Source organism: Triticum aestivum, chromosome 6D (assembly GCF_018294505.1).
Source record: "Triticum aestivum cultivar Chinese Spring chromosome 6D, IWGSC CS RefSeq v2.1, whole genome shotgun sequence".
Classification (NCBI taxonomy): domain Eukaryota; kingdom Viridiplantae; phylum Streptophyta; class Magnoliopsida; order Poales; family Poaceae; genus Triticum; species Triticum aestivum.
The window spans coordinates 175,780,561-175,791,447 of NC_057811.1; positions in this window are offsets into that span (position 1 = coordinate 175,780,561).

Here is a 10,887-nt window from a genome sequence, read left to right on the forward strand (position 1 = left end):
TGCATTGCAACAGGTTATCAGATGAGGCCAATCAACAATAGTACACTATTTGTACTAGCTTCACATGCTGCACTATCTCTACGTCTACGTACGTAATACAACAAGTTTTAAACTTGAGACCAGCCACCCATCCTCACAAAGAACAGTTTTTAACCTAGCACAGACTCTAGGAAATTTGGCCACAGTGTGAGGTGGGCCATATGTTAATATGTTCGCTGTACGTAACCAGCACCTTGAATCCTCGATAGGAGTAGTAGGAGTAGTAGGGTGGCATGGGCCAGAACAAGCATTCACGTCCAGGAGTACGGCACACGCCACCAGCACGAATTCCAACTAACACCATATTTCTTGGAGTCCGTGCTACAGCAATCTCTTCAACCTCGTCGTTTCTTTAACTTAGCCATCGCGTGGCGGGCGAGGTGGGGGTTTGCCGATAGTCGGTTTCCTCAACTGCGATCCCACTTGTAAGGCCAACTCCAACGCACGACCCCAAACGGACCTCCGTTTTGCCCGGATTCTGTCCGTTTGGGTAGGGCAATGGGGTCGTGTCCGGGCCATTTCTCGGATGCGGTGGTCGTGCACCGAACGCGCGACCGCATCCCGGCCGTGTACATTTTTCTTTGCAAACACATATCTTTTTTTCATCATTGATTTTTTGGTACATGAAAATACATCACCAAAATTTTCACTAGAAAAGCAAGACCAAAGAAAACAAGAACCACAAGAATACATTTTAGAAGATATCCAACTTCCATAACTGCTCCTGTAAGTTGGATTAGTGCCTTCTCGATGCATTCATTGTTGATCTGCGGAGGCTCGATCTTGCGTGCTTCTTTCTTCTTCGAGTGTAAAGAAGTAGACGTGTCTAGCCTCTATTCTATCAACAAGTGCACTAGTCTCATATCTAGCCTCTATGCTAGCTAAAAGTGCTAGAACATCTACTAAATTGCGCTCTATCAATATATCGTTGTACTCTTCTTCCCAATACCAAAACTTGCATCCATTCTACACAATAAAATTTTAAGTTAGCACAATTAGTCTAATCCAAGAGCACAACCAAAGATTTGGTCGAGTTCTTCCTCCTTTTGCCGACACGTGGGACATCCAGCATCCAGGTCGTGTCATGCAAGAAAATAGAGTGGTAGGTGAAGCCACGTGATGTGCATCTTGGGTTAAACTGTAAATAGAATCTTACTACTCTTGAGTAACTCCAAAAGCGGCCACCGAAGATCTTTATTGGATTTGTTTTTCATCACCAGCACGTCGAGGTGAAAGATGTGCAGGTTCAGTGGGTCCTCTTGCGTTTTCACTGACATGTGGGACCGCATATGAGCAAACAGACGATGGGCTCCGCGCGTCTGCTGGCTAGCTGAGAAGAGAGATAGAGGAGGGCTGAGCATGGACTCCGGGAAATTTGTTCTATGTACTCCATATAGTGTAGTAACCAGCACCTCGATATAGTGGGGTGGCATGGGCCATAACTAGCATTCATGTCTAGCAGTACGGCACACGCCACCCACACGAGTCCCATCCGACACCAATTTTCTTGGAGTCCGTGCTAGCTACAGCCATCTCTTCTCCCTTCTATTTTCTCAGCCATCGCGCGGTGGGCGGGGTGGGGGTTTGCCGATAGTCGGTTTGCTCAACTGCAGTCCCACTTGTAAGTGAAAATGCAACACAGCACGCATTTCCCCTTGAGCGGCGTGCCGGACAAACCGTGTGGGGGTGCGATGCAAACATGGCAGGCTCTTCCTTTTGAACTTGTAACTTGTAAAATTTGGTTCTGCTCCATGGGGCGACCGATAGATAGAAATAACGATTTTCCCTAGAGTAATGAGAAGTTTGGTTCTGGCACGGTTCATGCATGGAGTACATAGGAAAATTATGAAGTTTATGCGAAAGGTAAGATAATTACTAGTAGTACCATATACTACTACATGGATTTGACGGAAAGATAAAGATACATACGGATCCATCAACGACATCCTCATGCCCTAGTGCACCGGGTCACCAACCGACGTGTGAGGAGCAGCGGCGTTGGCGGCAAGCTCAACGTGCTTCTGAACAATGCCGTCCAAGGTTGCCCTGCGGTCCAAGAAGGCCAGCGTCCTATCGTCCTCCTCTTGCATGTAGTAGTCCTTGTGGACGATTTGCGCGTAGACGTGGGTGATTATGTCGATGGTGTCTTGCTGCGCCAGGCGCTGTGCAGCGAGCGCGACCTTGAGGTGGACATTCTCTGGCGTGACGGCGGGCAATCGCAGGGCCACCAGTGCGTCGAAGAGGTTGTCACCATAGAGGCCGTTGAGGGTGGCAGGCATCGCAAAGCCTGGGCGCGTGGGCTGGAGGTGTACGTCAAGGTCGTCCGCGAGCTTCTTGACGACGGTTAACTTGTCGAGGAAGCCGACGAGGACCTCGTCGAACAAGGAGACGAAGCTGTCGTCCAAGCGGCCCCTCGCCCTGGCGGCCTCAAGCACTACCTGGAGACGTTCCTCGGTGTCGGGCTGCAGGCCGGCGTCGTGGACCATCTAGCACAGCCGGCTGATGCTCGCGCTCATCGCCTCCATGGGTCTATCTTCTAGTCAACTGATCTTGCGATTGGAGTGATCACTCTTGCCCTTCGGTGCGTAGGTGCATAGGATTTCGTAGATTGGACTGGCGGGAGCCTTTATATGAGAAGTGCAGACTGCGTTGAATTCACGTGCGTGTTGGCCATCTACTCCTCACCCCTCTACTGCACCTGCCTTTGGCTGTATGACAGGTTGGCCAGCCACCCATTGGACCCACGTGTCATACACCCAAAGGCAGGTGCAGTAAGTCAATGAAGCTGTGTCCCCCTTCGTGCCCGTGCATGCTTTCAATGACTTGAGACTACCAAACATCACATGCGGTGGTTAGTTCATTGCAATTAATCCAATTAAGTAGCAAAAAGACATTAAGTTACCTCGCCGATAGGAATAAAACAATACACCATGTATTTATTTACAGAGGGAGTAGTACATTTTTTGTGACATGCATTACTAGATATTGCTAGTCAAATACTAAATCCAGCTGGACGTGGTAGTACTACTAAATCCAAACGGTGGTGCTAGTACTAGTAGTAGTAGTAGTACTACCAATGTAGTAGCACTATACTACCCGTTGGTCAAATTATTACGTGTTGCTCCTCACAGTGAAGTGACAAGACCCTACGCCGGAGATGACACCTGAGTATAGGCGCCGTGTTCGGCATACCAAAGTCAGCCTCACCATGTGCAGTCACAGTGAAGGTCGTTCGAGCTTTTCCTGGGAGTATGGATAATTCCAATTTTGAAAAAGAATTGATAGTTTCTACCTCTACCCTATCTATTATCATAGTCAGCCTCACCGTCTGCAGTCACTATCATCATGGCTGTAGACCTAGCCTGCTTACAACTAGCCGTGTTCGACATAATTTCCCGTGCGTAGATGCCCGTGCATTGCACGGAACACCAAGATTGGGGGGTGGACAGCGCCGACAGCGGCCATCGCGCCAGATTTTTCCATGGCCTTCTAGATGTGGTGGGGAGGAGATAAGGCTGATTGTGAGAGACAAGGAGTTGTTTGTAAATAGGGAACAAGTGCGGGCATCTTTTTGCAAAACTGGAGAAGTTTGGTTTGTATGCGTCAGATCTATATCCGACGGCTATTGGTGAAAGATGGCAGGCACAACATCATCACCAACTTAGGACCTGTTTGATTTGCAGGACTTTGAAAATGCAGGAATAGGACACGGCAATATTACAAGTTTCAAACTAATATTACAAATGTTAGGAGTATGCTGCACCTATGAAGAGGGAATTACTAGGAAGTTTACGTAAGAACTTTCGTTACTTTAGGTGGATGCAGCATTATCGTACAAATTAAAATCCACCGCCCTGACAAGTCACTAATGGGCAAATAAGTTTTCGAGTCTCTGGCCACTTGATGTTTCAAAAACAAATTCAGCTTCTGCGGAGACTTTGTCATTTAGGCTTAGACGCTTGCGGTGATCAGCACGCCATTCATTGTTGCGCCAGAGAACGCAAAACCTCATTACCTTGAGCACACTTGCCTCCAAAACAAAGAACCTGGCCAATTTAATCTCAGATGTGCTGCCTCGGTAGTCGATCAAATAAATTTATGTAAGATGGAGATCAAGGCATTCGATGAGATTGTTATAGTGCAGCACATTTTTCACTTTCGGGTCTTTTTTTATCTGCAAAAGAAGAGAACATATTAGAGCAGCTGGCTGTATAAGATTGCCGTGTCATCAAGAGGTACCAATATCATTCGCTCATACAATAGGGTTGGCTGGCTAGTGATATTTTTTCACTCTCTCTCTCTCTCTCTCTTTCTCTTTCCTCTCATTTACCTAGGAGTACGTAAAGAGCTTGGGCATTTGTTGCCTTCCACTATGTGGCCGATGCCATAATTCGCATCGATGTCAAATCAAAAGATTTTGGCACCGCTCTTGCGATGTGAGAGAGTTGGCACCGTTGTGCACACAGACCCACATGTATAAACAAACCAATCAAACCAACTACACCAGCCTCTCACTCTCCCAAACAAGTGTTTTTTTATTGCCTCAGTCCTCTCTCTCTCCCACGCAAGTGTTTTTCCTTGCGTGAGTTAATTTGGCACCGGAGCAAAGTAGGTGATCCAGATTGGGGCACCAGGTGAGCAATGGAGGGGCATCGATGCCAAATGCATCACAAGTGAATTTGGCACGTGTTTTGGCCTACATAGTGGAGGGCCGTTATAGCCCACTTTTGTACTACCTCTTATTTAGTATAAAATTTTGACCATATATTTATGTAAGAAAATGCCAATGCATGTCACTAAAAATTACACCATTTGAAATTATGTTCAAATACGAATCCAATGATATAGTTCTTAGTGACATGCATTAACATTTTGTCAGTTAAGTCTATGATCAAATTTTGATACTACAAAATAGGAAGAGTAAACCAGGACGGAGGTAGTACTTGCTCTTAGGGTAACCATGGAGTTACTGGAGTAGTCTAAGTTACTTTCCACTATGACTAGCCTAGGCTACTATAGTAGTACAACAAAAAAACGATGCAGGTGATCACGTGAGAAAAAATACTAAAAACATTTCTTCCGGTGCAGTGCGTAGATGCAGTTTTGAACACTACACTTGTCATCGTAATTTGGGAAAATTACGAAAAATTTGTGCTACGTTGTGATTACCATTTATTAATAGGAAAGAAGTTTCACCTCGATGAGTAGCTTCTCCGTGCACGGAAAGCATGTAAGGAATCCAACAACTTGATCCAGATTGGGGCCGATATATTTTATTGCCAAGATCTTCACTGTGCGCATAGACTGGGTCAAGCTTGTGGGAATCATTTTCTGGAAGACGGTCGTAAATACATCAAGAAGAAACTTAAAAATGTGAATTTCAAGAAGACGGAGAAGAAGATGAGTGTTGTACCTAAACGATTATGGATCCAATAAAGAGTTCAGAGAATTTGGCAGACGAGTGCACCAACGCTGTCAATTTCGGCGCGTCAATGACCCTGATTTTTCTTGGACCTTCTAGATCCAATACAAGCAATCTCTCAAGGAAAGGCGCATTCTCAATGACCATAATGTGGAACAGCTGGAGTGATCTCTTCCCAATTGATGTCTTGTTGCGGGGCCAGCAAGACACATAAATCCATCGGAGATTCGTCGAGGTGATGTGGAGGCTAATGAACCCGTGGATCTGCTCAAGACGAAGGTACTCGAGCACAGTACAGCTGCGGAGCAGGTGCTCCATAGCCTTCTTCGAGATGACAACGTCGAAGAGGTCGAGTTGCTTGAGTTGAGGGAGAAGAAGGGCGGGCGCGACATTAACCTGGGGAAGATAGCAGGAGCTGAAGCTGGCGCGGTGCAGCGTTGGCGCGAGGCGGAGCGCGGACGGCGGCAGAGAGCGACATCGTCCAGCTTCAAAGCTGAGCTCCTCGAGCTGATCTAGGGCGGGAGATAAGAACCACTCGTCGAACTTGGGTTCGACCTTGAAGTTGGTACTGAACATGCGGATGTCAAGGCGTCTGGCTGGCCCAGGGTGCGATGAAAGGATCTTGGAGACCGCGGCCATGCGTTTGCAATCCCTGTCGCAGAGGCAGCTGTCGACGGTGAGGTTGAGGGGGACGCGGCCCCAGAGGGGCCGCCACCGCCGGGAGAGCAGGGCGGTCCGCACGACAGATTTGGTGGGGAGCAGGCCGATGATGACGAGCAGCATGTCGTCGGGGAGGCTGCTGATGAAGTCCAGGCTCGCCGGATGCGGTTTTGGCTCGAGCCGCCTCCGCTTGTTGGCTGCCTCGCCGTCCATCTCAACTGGCGGCGACGCCGGTGTACACGTGTGCTGGTGTGTGTTGTGTGCTGGGTGTGCGTGAGTGCGTCCTTCTGTGCATGCCGCCGCGCAGTGGTGAATTGTGCGCGAGTGCGTCCTCCACGCGGAAGAAGTGTGTCCTCAATGCGCCCTCAATTTACTAGCGTGCGGGGTGCTACCCCGAGTGGTTTCAACTTTGTTTACTTCACCGCGTGTCAGATGGGCCTCTAGTTTACTTATTTTCACCCACTGCCACATGGGCCAGCACACGAAGATACAGAACACGAGCTGACAAAGCAGCATGTGGACTGGTTGACCGGTCAACTAAACAATATATGGAGCTATACGCTGACACAGTGAGCGTATAATCCGTCGGTATAGAATGTTCGTGTGAGAGGGGAGGCCCATGAGAGATAACAGAGAGAGAGAGAGAGAGAGAGAGAGAGAGAGAGAAAGAGCTACTCCCTCCGTCCGATAATGTAGTTCCAACATTTTCTTAAGTCAAACTTTTGAAACTTTGACCAAGTTTATAAAGAAATTACTTATATCTACAATACCAAAGATAAATGATAGTATGAAGTAAGTACATGTTGTGATGAATCTAATGATCTTTCCAGATGTAAATGTTTTTCTCCACATATACCTGGTCAAACTTTTCTGAGGTTTGACTTTTCAAAACATCCATATGCTTATGGACGTGAGAGAGTCCCTAACTAGAGAGAGAGAGAGAGAAATAGAAAGAGTGAGTGAAAAAGTGTGTGTGCATGTGTGAAAGAGACATGGACAACACTCGATAAAAGTCGAGAAAAAACGTGTGTGTCTTATGCAAACATATCACACATGCATCTTCGACAACGGAAGCAAGGTGAGGAGATAGTGTCTGGTTGTTTGCAACCGAGAGAGCAAGACCCCTAGCACGTGGCCAAGAGGGGTCTGACAAACAAGGGAGAGAGGTCGAGAGAGACGTATGGAGAAAATGCAGACATGGGGAGGAGAGAGTGTATGTTTGTCATAGAGAGATCCCCTGGAGATCGTGATGGGACTACATGGGTGGGAGATCGAGTGACAAGGTGTGCGCGATAGAAGATACCACGAGAGATATCGAGATAGACATATGGATGGAAGGAGACAATACTTGTGTTCCTGATGGCTAGTGAGAGATAATCATACTTAGGGGGGAGTGCTTGCGCCTATGATGGAGTGAGGGATTATGGTACTTATTAGGGGGTGCGTGTCACATAGAGAGAGAACAAGGGCGAAGAGTGTTGGATGGGTCTATATGTATAGCACGAGCGAGACATGTGTATGTGTGAACCAGGGAGATATAAAGTTTGAGAGAGATTGAGGAGCCCCGATAAGGCTGACTGGTGATAGCTCAGAGGGGGAAAGAGATATTCCATCTGCTCAATAATGTAGTGCATGTAATTTTTATAGAAGTCAAACTTTGGAAACTTTGATCAGGTTTACACAAATGTTATTTATATCTTCAATACCAAAGATACATCATACGAAACTACATCTCATGGTGAATCTAATGGTATATGTTTGCCGTTCCAGATGTAATTGTTTTTCTCCATGTACATGGTCAAACTTTGTGATGTTTGACTTTTCAGTAAATCAATATGCTATGGACCGAGGAGAGTGCCTAAGTCGAGAGGGATCAAGTGTGTGTGAAGGAGGATGAGTAAGTGTGCAAAAAGAGTATGTCTGTGAAAGAGAAAGTGATAGCAAACGATAAATTAGAGAGAGTGTGTTTTTTAGTTTCTTAGGCGAACATATCACGCATGCATCTCCGAGATAGAAAAGCAAGGCAAGGAGATACACGAAGATAGCTAGTGTGTGATTGTTTGCAACGGAGAGAGACACCCCTATAGCACATGTCCAATAGAGGTCTGGCCAACAAGGAACAAAGGTCGAGAGGGACACATGGAGAACATGGACACATGGGGAGGGCAAGAGGGTGTGTTTGTGATAGAGAGACCCCCTCGAGATCGTGAGGGGACTATATGGGTGGGAGATCGAGGGAGGTGCGTGCACGATAGAAAGATGCCCCGAGAGAAATCGAGATAGACCATGCACATGTTTGTGATGGAGACTAAGATTAGCTAGTCATATACATATAGGGGGGACTGCGTGTGCCTACAATTGAGTGAGAGACCATCATACTTGGCTAGCTAGGCATGAGATTGTGTGTGTGTGCGTGTGAGATGGAGAGAGAGCGAGGGAGAGAGATAGAGTTTTAGATGGGCCTATCGAGTGCGAGTGAGACATGCATGTGTATGTGTGACCCAGGTAGATGGAGAGTTTGAGAGAGAGGGGGAAGAGCTCCGAGACGACAGAGTGGTGCGTGAGAGAGTTACGGGCAACGAGCCAAGGAATTTGTGTGCGTACGATGAGTGCACCCAAGATATCTAGCTTGGACTAGAGAATCATACATAGTGTGCGAGAGAGACCTATAGATGGAGTATATATGCATGTGAACTAGAAAGACCCCCCCCCCCACGCACACACACAAAGAGAGAGAGATGGAGAGAAAGAGAGAGGACCAACAAGGTTTGTGTGTTGGATGCGTGCGACAGAATTGAAGATTGTCGGCGAGAGAGAGAGAGAGCAGGAGTCCGGGAGAGGGGGAGGTCGCATTTTATGCATCAAAGACTAATATAAACCATGTTTCGATATAAACTTGCATTCAAATATTTAAATTGGAGAACATGTTGTATGCAATCCACACATGAACGGATATATGCGTATATCAAACAAGTTCATTAATTTGACTTTCAACATGTTCATGGAGTACTATAATATTGTACAACATGCTATTTGATTGAGGTGTTCAATTTTGGATTTAGTTCACTATTTTGACCTGGTTAACGAGCTATTTCATTGAATCGAGATATTTCATTTTGGGGTTGATTCCCGTTTTTGAGTGGGTCAACTATTTGTATATAGTAAATCGCTAGCAACGAGCATGTAAAAACACATTACTCCCGAGCATCATCTCTACATCTAAAAAAGAAGTGGCAAGCTAATATTTCTAAATTTGATTCGAATCGACTTGGTAAGGTAGACGTGGATGCTCGTTCTCCCAAATTTTGAACGAACCGTTAAACATCCTCTGCTCGGTGGAATTCGCCCGAGCAAATAAATGGGAGACACGAAATTACCGTCCTATGTAGGAGACGCATTAATTGGCCCATTGTGCATCGAGGGTAGGTTCGTAACTTCATCCAAGCGCGCCTTCTCCTCGGCCGAAACGACATGTGCCGAATAATTCATAAACCATGGTCGGCAAAACACACTCTCCTCGCCCGAAATAGCTCGCGCCCACTTTTTCAAAACACGCTCTCCTCGCCCGAAATCGCTCGCGCCCACTATATTTCAAAACACGCCCTCCTCGCCCGAAATCGCTCCCGACCACTATTTGGGGGAAGCAAAGTTACTCTACTATCCCCGACCCTCAGTACACAGACCCAAGCCAAGAAGCCTAAAGGCAGGGGTAGAACTGTAACTCCCCCTCACATTTCAGACAAATGCGTCCGTAAAACATGGTTCCACTCCCCTCCCAATTCCCCCCACCCCCATCCATACCTCGTGGGCGCCAAATCACCTTCTCCCCGGAAGCTCCTTTCTCCCGAGCCACGAAACCTCATCCCCTCCTCCATGGCGCCCCCACCGCACCAATTTCACAGCCGCCCTCCTACCTAATGCCGGAGACGCTGTCCATTTGCCGTCATGCACTGGGTCGTGTGCCTCTTACTCCGTGCTGCTGGAGCTGCCTCGACGACGGCCGCGTGAACTGTACCGGAGCCGATTCACCCCCGCCGTTGTTCACAGCGCCGGAGCGGCTCCAACTTCAGATCCGTCCAGAGTCCCGGCGTTGCTTCCCCGTAGCTGTCGACCGTCGCGACATCGCTGTTTCCCTGTCGCCGGTGGCCACCGCAACCGCGCCGGCCTCACCGACTCGGCAGCTGGACCTGCCTACTTCACCATGCCGCCAGATAGGTCGCACCCTCATCTCAAATCACTTTATTTAGGCATTAGTTGTCTGAATTTTTATTCTGGGCCAATCGATTCCCAATGGGAAGCAGCACCCTCCGAGGCGGCGGAGCTCCTAGGCTGTCGGTTGGCTGGTCTCTAACGTAAGGGTGCAGGGCCGCAAGTTCGCCGCGGTAGCAGCGCTTAGATGGCTATCTTAGAGTTGCGTGGGTTCAAGGTACTGCCGCCGCCGGATCTGGATGATGGGGAGTCTTTGTGGATTGGCCCGGGGGCGGCGCAACCACGACAGTGCAGTGGGGCGGGGAGCGGGGTTTTGGCCAGGGCCACGGACGGCGGAGGCAAGTTGCTCTGCCGTTGGTCACTGGCTCTTCGGGGAAGATTCCTAACAGTGTCAGCCGGGAGGCACAAGACGGCCATCAAGCCATCTGGCGTAGATAGGACAGTACCAAAATAAAATAAGATCGTGTGACCCCAATTTAGTCTTAGTCAACAGAAGTGTGACCACTCTCGTACCTTGCTGTTGATCTCTTAGTGTATTTCTTCAGATCAAAGAGATG